General features: G+C 36.0%; 1 pseudogene; it reads right to left on the bottom strand.

The window, feature by feature from the left end:
- Nucleotides 1-204: 204 nt before the first annotated feature.
- Nucleotides 205-1,073, bottom strand: LOC101689577 (annotated as a pseudogene).
- Nucleotides 1,074-12,205: the final 11,132 nt, after the last annotated feature.

Here is a 12,205-nt window from a genome sequence, read left to right as displayed (position 1 = left end):
TATCTATAGCCAGAAACACCTGCTATCATGTTAATAACAGCCGATGCTACCGAAACTTTGACTCCAATTGTACCTCCTCAATAGATATAATAAAAATAATGGGAAACACAATATTGAGGCAGAGATACAGGATCCTAAAAGACAAAGCCTAGGACAAGTAATACAGCCTACTGCCCAAATTGAGATAGAATAATACACTCATCATCACACATCTTCAGGCTCTATGTTCACAGAGTAATTTGGAAACAAATCCATTATTTGCTGGGTACTAAAATACTTAGCGGATTGCTGTATTACACTACTACTTTCCCCAGAAGTTTCTAAGATGGACTCCAAATCGCTGATGGAATTTTGCTGGAACTGGATCTGGGGCTGCAGGGATTCCTCTCCACCACTGTGGAGCTGGCTGTTCCAGGTGTGAGGGCACCAGGTCTGACTGGTCCAGGAATGGTTGCTCCAAGACTGGCTGTCCCAGAAGTGGTTGCTCCAAGATTGGCTGTTCCAGGTCTGGTTGTTCCAATTTGGATTATTCCAGGTCTGGTTGCTCCATACTGGAAGGTTTCTGGAAGTGCTCATCAGGTATCCCTGGTTGTAGGAATAGAAGCCTGGGTATTCAGTGGTTACTGTGCTGTTCTGAGTCATACTCTTGCTCTCCTTTGGCCAGTGGTTTTTCCTGCCACCTTTTACATTTCATTTTCTGGTTCTGGAACTAGGTCTTCACCTGTTTATAGCTAAGGTTCAGAATGTTGGAAAGGTCTTGCATCTGCTGGAGACTCAGGTATTTTTGTCTCTGAAATTGATCATTGAGGACATAGAGTTGGGTTGGGGAGAGAACATGGTCCCAATCTTCATTTCTTGCCCTGGGCCATATCTTCCTTCCTCACTGTTCTCTACTCTGCAGAAGTACGTGGTAGTTTCACCCTGGGATTGGTGGGGCACTTGGGGCTGTCCTGAATAAGCAGATTCATGGAGGAAGGAAGAAGAGAAATGTTCTTCATGTGGGGTGTCTCAGCAGATGACATTTGCAGGGACACATAATTTTCTTCAGGCTGATAAATCTCAGGCATTGGAGAAGAATCCCAAGAACTGGGTTCTCCAGGACCAGGCAGAGCTGGATCTGCTGTTACTTTTTTTTTTTTTAAAGTGGCTTTATTGAGGTATCATTGTATTCACCAAAAAAACTGCAAATTTTTGATATCTACAATTTGATGAGGTTGGACATACACATAGACCCATACTATTGTCACACCAAGATACCACTGCCACAATATTTATATATTTGCTTTATTTTTAATATTAAACTTTTTAAAAATTTATTTTTTATTTATTTTCAGCATAGCAGTATTCATTATTTTTTCACCACACCCAGTGCTCCATGTAATCCGTGCCCTCTATAATAACCACCACCTGGTACCCCAACCTCCCACCCCCCCGCCACTTCAAACCCCTCAGATTGTTTTTCAGAGTCCATAGTCTCTCATGGTTCACCTCCCCTTCCAATTTCACCCAACTCCCTTCTCTTCTCTAACTCCCCATGTCCTCCATGCTATTTGTTATGCTCCACAAATTTAATACTTACTGTTTCAGGTGCTTTGATATTGGGTGCAGATGTATCTGCAGTTGTTATATCATCTTAATGAATTGACCACTTTATCATTCTATAACATCCTTTGTCTGTTGTGACCATATTGATTTAGTCTCTTTTTTTTCTGATATAAATATAGGCACCTCTGCTCTCTTTTGCTTGCTGTTTCCATCCCATTACTCGCGGTCTGTGTGTGTCTTTAAATCTGAAATGAGTCCTTATCAGTTGCATATATTGTATATAGTTGAGGCTTGTTTTATATGTATAAATATATAAAAAAGTATATAACATATAAGCATATATAATACATGATATGTAATAATATATATAAATATAAAGCATGTAATATAAAGTATATAAAATTATATATAGAATATATGCATATGAAAAACTATATGTCTTAGAAGACACAAATTTTCCATAGTTTTGCTTACAATGTTGCTCAAGATAGATATTCAGAGGACATGTTCAGAAGAAAATGTTTAGAATTTAGAAGCCTGAGAAAATGCTGTTCCAGAATCATCCTAATCCAAAAACCAGATGAAAAATTCCATGAAAACAAAAGACCAACATCTCTCATGAACATCTATGCAGATGAAGCTATTAAAAAATGCTCAAGAGTTCTGAACAAATACCTTAGTAAAGAAGACATAAAGATGACAAGCAAGCATATGAAATGATGTTCCATATTATATGTCATCAGGGACATGCAAATTAAAACAACAGTGGGATACCAATAATAATTGCTGAGATCTAGGGCATTCATAACACCAAATGCTGGTCAGGATGTGTAGCAATAGACATTCTCATTCCTTGCTGGTAAGAGTGCAAAGTAGTACAGCTACTTCAGAAAACAGTTTGAAAATTTCTTACAAAAGTAAACATAGTCTTACCATACAGTCCAGCAGTCATGCTTCTTGGTATTTATCCAATCATTTGAAAATTGTATATACACCCAACCTACACACAGATGTTTATCGTAACTTTATTCATTATTGCCAAAAACTTGGAAGCAATCAAGATGTCTTTTGCAGGTGAGTGGATAAATAAACTATGGTATCTAGAGAATGGAATATTAATTAGTACTAAAGGGAAATGAGCTATCAAGCAAAAAAAAAAAAAAAAAGATGTAGCAGAACCTCAAAGGCATATTACTAAGTGAAAGAAACCAATCTGAAAAGACTGTATATTGTATGATTCCAACTCTATGACATTCTGGAAAAGGCAAAACTATGGAGAGAAAATGAAAGGATCAGGGCTTTCTAGATATTGAGGAATAGGGAGAGATGAGCAGGCAGAGCGCAGGAGTTTTTTTAGGGAAGTGAAACTATTCTGTATGACACTATAATGGCAGATAGATGTCATTATACATTTGTGAAAACCCATAGAATGTACAAAAGCTAGGCTAACTGTAATGTAAACTATGAACTTCGGTTAATAGCTTTTAAGAAATGTATACTCTGTTGTGGGGTGTTGATAGTGGGGGCAGGATTTGTGTGTATATGGAGACAAGGGTTAATGGAAACCCTATTTTCCACTGAATTTTGCTATCAACCTGGAGATGTTCTGAAAAATAAACTCTATTTAAAAAAAATAATGAATACTGTTACGCTGAAAAAATAAAAAATTAAAAAAAAAGAAATAAAAAATAGAGCTTCCCTACGACCCTGAAATTGCACTACTGGGTATTTACTGCAAAGAGAGAGATGTAGTGAAAAGAAGGGCCATCTGTACCCCAATGTTTATAGCAGCACTGGCCATAGTCGCCAAACCATGAAAAGAACCAAGCTGCCCTTCAACAGATGAATGGATAAAGAAATTGTGGTCCATATTATCCTATGTAGTATTATGGCTCCATCAGAAAGGATGAATTCCCAACTTTTGTATCAACATGGACAGGACTGGAAGTGATTATGCTAAATGAAATAAGTCAAAGAGAGAGAGAGAGAGAGAGAGTCAATTTTCATATGGTTTCATTTATTTGTGGAACATAAGGAAAAACACAGAGAATGTGGAGAGCTGGAGAGGAGAAAGGAGTTGGGGGAAATTGGAGGGGGAGTTGAACTATGAGAGATTGTGGACTCTGAGGAGCTCACTGCGGACTCTGAGTTTTGGAGGGGAAGGAGGTGGAAGATTGGGTGAACCTGGTGGTGGGTATTGTAGAGGGCATGTATTGTATGGAGCCCTGGGTGTGGTACATGAACAATGATTTCTGGAACATTAAAAATAAATTTAAAAAATAAATGAAAATTAAAAAAAAACCCTCAAGATCAAAGATCATCAACCAAAGAAACTTTGGACCATTTTAGGGAATTATTTCTATTTGATTTTGTGATTTTAAAAAATAAAAATTCCCTATTCCATCCCTCTCACAGCCATACATTACTTTCCTCCCCCAAAGCTACCATTAGAAGAAACATTTCCTTACTGTTGTCTATATTGACACACAACAAGTACAGAATATTATGTTTTATTCATGCTGAACTCTGATAAAAGGACTCATATATTTTTTCTGTTACTTAATTGATCCTTTGGTATAGATTTCATTGTGGGTCATGAAAATTTTAATAAGTAATGTTTAATAGCTACTCTATAGATATAGTTAAGCATTTGTATAGTAAATCAATGTAGAGGGAATACTATTTGTGATTTTGTGAATACTTATTGTGTATTGCTGATGTCGTTTAGTGGTAAACCAACTACCTTTGCACGCTGAATGTTATAAAGTGAGGTGAACGAAAGTTTTGGTAGCCTAGTTTTATGCTTGAATGTGGCAGTTGGATTTCTTTCTAGATATAAGACCAGAATTCTGCCTTGTCTCCATTTTGCTTTCTTTTAACAACTAAGAAGACAGAGAAGTAGGTGTGAATGAGAGAAGAGAATAAAGAGAAGTAAATGTCTTACCTAATTAGTAAATTTAGAAATGTCTGTGCTGACAGCCAGACATTTCATATTTTTTTATGAAGGAGATATCTCATCCTCTCAACTCAGAATAAACTATCTTCCTCCCGCTGTGTAATTCTTGGGACCTATAAGAAAATTTAGGCTATGCTAGAAATAACCCTTTAGTTTTATTTTGATTTTGTGATTTTTTTTTTTTTTTAAGGAATCCTTGGGATTAGGTTAGGGCTTTTCCTGATCTGGTGTAGGTTATTGGAGAATTACTTCTGTGAGTGCAAGATTAGGTAAGTTTCTGAGTTTGCAAGATTCTTTTTTTTTTTCCTTTTTTTTTGGACTCCACATTTCATTTACTCAACAAATATTGTTGGTGTACCTGCACTGAACCAATTACTTGAGACCACTTGTAAAGTACTATTTGTGACATTATGTGATCATACTTACTCTATTGCTAAATTCTCTTAAAATTTAAAAAAAATTTTTTAAAAAATTATTAGTTATTAGAGCATACAACTGGAATAACACAGGAAGATGATTTGTGCATTACTTCTTAAAACTTAAAAATTTGTGTTACTTGTCAAGAGCTACTCTACATACTTATATATGGCAGGGACATAAACTAAATTTTTGTTGACTAATATAATTAGGTGCTAGATGATAGTGTTTAGTTTGTTTTATTCTTGAATTTACATTAGTAAAAATCATTTCATGCTCTATAACTTTCTAATACAAGTGAATCATCCTTCTATAAAATAGAAGTAAAGTAATGGCCATAAAAGACAAGCCCACAGCTAACATCATACTCAACAGTGAAAAGCTGAAAGCTTTTCCTCTGCAATCAGGAACAAGACAAGGACATCTACGTATACACACACACACACACACACCCCTAAAATCATTAAGATTATTCCTTAATAATAATACTAATAGCAATCTTTGGGCTGTTGATTATTAATAGTGAATTTGAAAAATTTTAAGATATCTTAAAAATAATGCCTTCATCTTACATGATTTGGAAGGGGAATCTTTTCAATTGCTCAAGTTTAATATGAAATAAAGAATGGTTATCAAAAAGTAGTCTACTTCATGCATTTAAAAAAAAAGATTTTATTTATTTATTTGGCAGAGAGACAGAGAGTACAGGTAGGCAGAGATGCAGGCAGAGGGTGAGGGAGACGCATACTCCCCACTGAGCAGGGAGCCTGATGTGATGTGGGGCTCAATCCCAGGACCCTGGGATCATGACCCGAGCAGACGGCAGACCCTTAATTGACTGAGCCATCCAGGCAGCCCTATTTCATGCATTTATATTCTCCACACTGTCACTGTCATTACACATTTAATAACTACTTCTTAACTTTAACTTTTGGTGCTCTTTCTTTCTTTCTTTCTTTTTTTTTTTTTAAAGATTTTATTTATTTATTTGACAGACAGAGATCACAAGTAGGCAGAGGCAGGCAGAGAGAGGAGGAAACAGGCCCCCTGCTGAGCAGAGAGCCTGACAAGGGGCTCGATCCCAGGACTCCAGGATCATGACCTGAGCTGAAGGCAGAGGCTTTAACCCACTGAGCCACCCAGACACCCCTGGTGCTCTTTCTATATATAGACAGTGTTGTTTTCTGAAGTCATTGATTATATTTCTGGGACATTATGAAATGAAAATAATTATCATCTATAATCAAGTAATTAAAAAGAAAGAGGTTATAATGGGATAGTCTAATTTTATAACACTTGTTTCTCGTTTAACAGTTATTTTATTATTACATATATTTTCTTCATCTGATATTCAAAGGGTTAGCAAATCTCATTCTGATACCAGTTCAAGAGGTATTCAGTCTTAAGGCTTAGTATCTGCAAACTTGTGTACAAATAGTGTGTCACAAGGCAGATTATACTACCTGTTAAAATCAGTGAATCTGAGAAAACAAATTTGGATTATATATTTTGTACACTGAAATGTAATACACAATGACTGGGAACATTTAGATAAATTGAATGTGATAGGAGAATGTATTTGAATTATCTCTCACTTGAGAGGGAAAAACAGGAAAATCATTTTGATTTTTTTATTAGTATTTGAAGATTTATTAGAAATCAAAGAGTGACTTATGAAGAAATCAATGTCTAAAGCAATTTCTGCTTTTTGTCTTTTGGATACTTCATTATAGGATGTTGCCTATGCATATATTTTTTAAAATTATTATTATTATTATTTTTTAAAGATTTTAAAATTTATTTCACACATAGAAAGAGATCACAAGTAGGCAGAGAGGCAGGCAGAGAGAGAGGGGGAAGCAGGCTCCCTGCTGAGCAGAGAGACCGATGCAGGGCTTGATCCCAGGACCCTGAGATCATGACCTGAGCTGAGGCTTTAACCCACTGAGCCACCGAGGCACCCCTAAAATTATTTTTATTAACATGGAGGATAAATTGCTTTTGGGTTTGACAAGCTATTTGGTGATACCTCTTAGAGCAGTGTTTCTCAAATTTTATTGTGCCTAAGAATCAGTTGATAGCTTTTAAAAATGCTAATTCTCAGTTCCTAACAGATTCTTTTTCAATATATCTCAGGTAGCACTTAGAATTATTTGTTTTTAATGAACACCTTATGCAGGTAGTTTGTGAACTTCACTTTCTGAAACAGCATCTTATAGTGCTTCTGTTAGCTTTTATGTTCTTCCTTGTCTAGATGTGTGGTAACCAATGTTTTATCTCTAACTTTTTATTAAAGAGTCATATAGCAAAGAGGAAATTTAAAAATATACATAGTTTGATATGTCAGACTAGAGAGCTTAGGCATGGTGGAAGAGAGGATAAGTAGAGGCTAGCAATTTGACATTATGTATTTTCTCCAAGACTTCATACAACTTATTTAAAATTAGTGCTTATCAAACTTTTTATTCTCCTTCATTTCTCACCACTCACTGCTCAACATAATCTATCAACCAACAGCCAATTATAATAGAACTTGCACATTAAAACAGTATTATAGTGTTTCCTTTATTTTATTAATTTCAGGAATTATTAAAAGTCTTCAAGGTAATAATATACTATTTTCATTTTGTAGTATCCTTTGACAGGTCTTACCTATTTTCATTATACATAAGTTATTTTGGGACATTCAGGAACATTGGTGGTAATGTGTGAATGTGGTTCAATAGGCATGATTAGTGCTCCTTTCTAGAGAAGATATGTGACTGACTGGAGGGGAGAGTGGAAGGAATTGTGGAGATAAAGAAGATCTAGAAAGAAGAAACAAAAAAAGTACAGAAATGTAAAAGAAAGGAATAGCTTGCTTTGATCTATATCAAGGTTTAGAACAATTGGTTTTTGTTAAGTTAATTTGATGGCTCAGTTTTGTAGAATCTTCACAAAGGGCTGTAGGATAGTGAAATATATGGCAAAATTTACTTCTGGAGTGATGCAGCCATGTAATCTGAGGGGTGGTGCTCTTAGGGTTAGGTTTCCATTTGCAGTAGAAATATCCCAGTGGCTCCAGAGGTATTCTGTCAGATGTTCCTATCAAAAGGTAGCGCTTACAGACCTGTACCCCTGGGGATAAAAATATATGTTTATAAAAAATAAAAAATTTAAAAAAAAAGGTAGCACTTCTTCATTCTGTATCACTTGTGGTGGTAAGGGTAGTGGTGGTACTGGTGGTGGCTGTGGTTGTGGTGGTGGTGTTTGGATGTCTGTGGTAGAGAGGATAAGGAATAATAAGTAGGATTAAAGACTGTGGCAGGATATTGTTTGAGTGCAGTACAATCCTGGTGGTATCACTTCAGAGTCAGGCTTGGTGTCTAGATGTTCAGGCTCAAACTTTGACCAATGTTAATTGATGTGTTAATTACAAATACATTTTAAATTTATTTTGTAGCATGCCACTTCCCAGTGACTGAAATTGGGAAAGGCTTTAAATGCTAGAATGAGCATTTTGTGCCTTAAGTAATTGGGAACTGTTAAATATTCTTCTAAAGATTTGTGGAATAATGAGATTATCTTATTATTTCTCTTTTCAAAATCAAGTATAACTGTTGGTTCAGCAAATTTGTGACTGTTTAGGCCACGTAGAGTACTAACTAATTATACTCAAAATAAAAATGTTTTTGGACATGGGGTTAAATTCAATCCTTTTAAAACATCTACCCTCCACCAGGGACTATTTGGGTAGGTTTTAAAGATTTTATTTATTCATTTGACAGACAGAGATCACAAGTATGCAGAGAGGCAGGCAGAGAGAGAGGAGGAAGCAGGCTCCCTGCCGAGCAGAGAGCCCGATGAGGGGCTCGATCCCAGGACCCTGGGATCCTGACCTGAGCCGAAAGCAGAGGCCTTAACCCACTGAGCCACTCAGGTGCCCCTATTTGGGTAGGTTTTAATGAAGAGTTTATATAAATTGCTATTTAGCCTTGGATATATCTGACAATATTTTGTTGAATCACTGTCTTTACATTTGAGGTATTAATCAAGAGTTAGTAAGAGCCTTATGTTCACATTTCATGTAAGAATTAGAATAACTTCACACAGAGCTTAAATTTAGGAATTTAACTTTACAAGTGTTGAGGAGCTCAAACTAATATCCTTTCTCTCCTTTTGTGGACAGGCATTTTTTTTTTTTATCTGAATTTCATTTCACTTCATATGTGCATTGTTTTCTCTAATAAATATTTTTAATGCAAAAATAGGAGATCTTACAGAGTTTCAGGTAAGATTGCAGCTTATTTGTGGATCTAGTAACTAGTTCCAGGTAATTGTCCTCATTTTGCAATATTAAGGAAGTTACTTCTCTTCTTTAGGCTTTCCTTTTTCAACTGTAATATGAGAGTGTGGCCAGAACATATAAAAATATATTTTATCTCTATAATTCTATGACTGTAAGATTTTCAAGGAGTGACTTTAAAGTAATAATGTTTAAATTTCTATAGACTGTAAAGGTCATTCCACATGAGTAACAGAACTCATTTAAGTTGTATTACTGGAACAAATTTATGCCTCTTGAGAGGACTACTGAAGGGGATCTTCAAAGGAGGTAGAAATGTTTGTTTGAACTTCAGTATTGATGTGTTTATAAAATATTTAATCTTATCCAAATACTGAGGACATCTAACAACCAAGTATAGCCAAATTCAAATCCATACAATGAATAGTTGCTCATTTTTTAAAAATGATATTGGTTATTTTGAAGAGGATTTTACTTTTTAAGATTTATCTGTTGCCAGAAAACCTGTTTGAATCTTTCTGTTCTCCATTAGCAGTTGAATAGTAAGAATATTTTCCCCTTCATATATAGATGATTTATTAGTTCTTTTCTGTTCTTGCCACATATTCATAAGGTTAGACTATACTGTAATATCGTACTTAATGCCTCAAAGTTTAGTAATAACTTCCAGATCTATAAATTTAATAATAATGTCACATGTCTTGCTTTTGTCTAAGTAATATGGCATAAATTATAAAGTAACAGGTGCCATGTATGCCAGGATTTAAATAATAACTGATATTATACTGTCCTCCACTTAGAAGAGCTCCATTGACACCTGGTACATGCAAGTTTGTAACAGTCTATCAACAGGCAGATATGGTCTTTTTTTGCTGTTTTTATTGTTGGAGGCTCTTCTGCTGTTTTTATTGCTGGAAGCTATGCTAGTATACTACTATTGTAGGGCAATTATAAGGGATTAGATTTTTCTTTACAGTTAATTCTGTTATGAAAATAGTTGTTTTAATTAGAATAAACAGTGGTAGAGGGTGATATTTCTGGGCCCACCTCAGAATTGGGACTTCCGAAGCTAAAACCCAGGCTTCTGCATTTTAAAATACCTCCTTGGTCTATGTGTCTGTTTTTGTGCCAGTACCATGCTGTTTTGATGATGACAGCTTTGTAATAGAGCTTGAAGTTGGGAATTGTGATGCCACCAACGTTGGCTTTCTTTTTCAATATCCCTTTGGCTATTCGAGGTCTTTTCTGGTTCCATATAAATTTTAGCATTATTTGTTCCATTTCTTTGAAAAAGATGGATGGTACTTTGATAGGAATTGCATTAAATGTGTAGATTGCTTTAGGTAGCATAGACATTTTCACAATATTTATTCTTCCAATCCAGGAGCATGGAACATTTTTCCATTTCTTTGTGTCTTCCTCAATTTCTTTCATGAGTACTTTATAGTTTTCTGAGTTAGAGAGCCCAGAAATAGACCCTCAAATCTATGGTCAACTAATCTTCGACAAAGCAGGAAAGAATGTCCAATGGAAAAAAGACAGCCTCTTCAATAAATGGTGCTGGGAAAATTGGACAGCCACATGCAGAAAAATGAAATTGGACCATTTCCTTACACCACACACAAAAATAGACTCAAAATGGATGAAGGACCTCAATGTATGAAAGGAATCCATCAAAATCCTTGAGGAGAACACGGGCAGCAACCTCTTCGACCTCTGCCGCAGCAACATCTTCCTAGGAACAACGTAAAAGGCAAGGGAAGCAAGGGAAAAAATGAACTATTGGGATTTCATCAAGATCAAAAGCTTTTGCACAGCAAAGGAAACAGTTAACAAAATCAAAAGACAACTGACAGAATGGGAGAAGATATTTGCAAACGACATATCAGATAAAGGACTAGTGTCCAGAATCTATAAAGAACTTAGCAAACTCAACACCCAAAGAACAAATAATCCAATCAAGAAATGGGCAGAGGACATGAACAGACATTTCTGCAAAGAAGACATCCAGATGGCCAACAGACACATGAAAAAGTGCTCCATATCACTCGGAATCAGGGAAATACAAATCAAAACCACAATGAGATATCACCTCACACCAGTCAGAATGGCTAAAATCAACAAGTCAGGAATTGACAGATGCTGGCGAGGATGCGGAGAAAGGGGAACCCTCCTACACTGTTGGTGGGAATGGAAGCTGGTGCAGCCACTCTGGAAAACAGCATGGAGGTTCCTCAAAATGTTGAAAATAGAACTGCCCTATGACCCAGCAATTGCACTATTGGGTATTTACCCTAAAGATACAAATGTAGTGATCCAAAGGGGCACATGCACCCGAATGTTTATAGCAGCAATGTCCACAATAGCCAAACTATGGAAAGAACCTAGATGTCCATCAACAGATGAATGGATCAAGAAGATGTAGTATATATACACAATGGAATACTATGCAACCATCAAAAGAAATGAAATCTTGCCATTTGTGACAACGTGGATGGAACTAGAGCGTATCATGCTTAGCGAAATAAGTCAAGCAGAGAAAGACAACTATCATATGATCTCCCTGATATGAGGAAGTGGTGATGCAACATGGAGGCTTAAGTGGGTAGAAGAAGAATAAATGAAACAAGATGGGATTGGGAGGGAGACAAACCATAAGTGACTCTTAATCTCACAAAACAAACTGAGGGTTGCTGGGGGGAGTGGGTTTGGGAGAAGGGGGTGGGATTATGGACATTGGGGAGGATATGTGCTTTGGTGAGTGCTGTGAAGTGTGTAAACCTGGTGATTCACAGACCTGTACCCCTGGGGATAAAAATATATGTTTATAAAAAATAAAAAATTAAAAATAAAATAAAATAAAATAAAATACCTCCTTGGGCAGTTCTCATGATGAGCTATGTTTGGAAGCCATAGGTCTTGTATATGGCAAAAGATAATTATTGAAGTGTTCCTATAGCCACAAACCCAGAACCTGGGCTATTTCTGGACACTGCTATGGG

Source organism: Mustela putorius, unplaced genomic scaffold, assembly GCF_011764305.1.
Source record: "Mustela putorius furo isolate JIRA1106 unplaced genomic scaffold, ASM1176430v1.1 tig00003866_pilon_pilon_pilon, whole genome shotgun sequence".
In the NCBI taxonomy this organism is placed as follows: domain Eukaryota; kingdom Metazoa; phylum Chordata; class Mammalia; order Carnivora; family Mustelidae; genus Mustela; species Mustela putorius.
The sequence above is the reverse complement of the archived record's forward strand: the minus strand, read 5'-3'. Positions and strand labels throughout refer to the sequence as shown.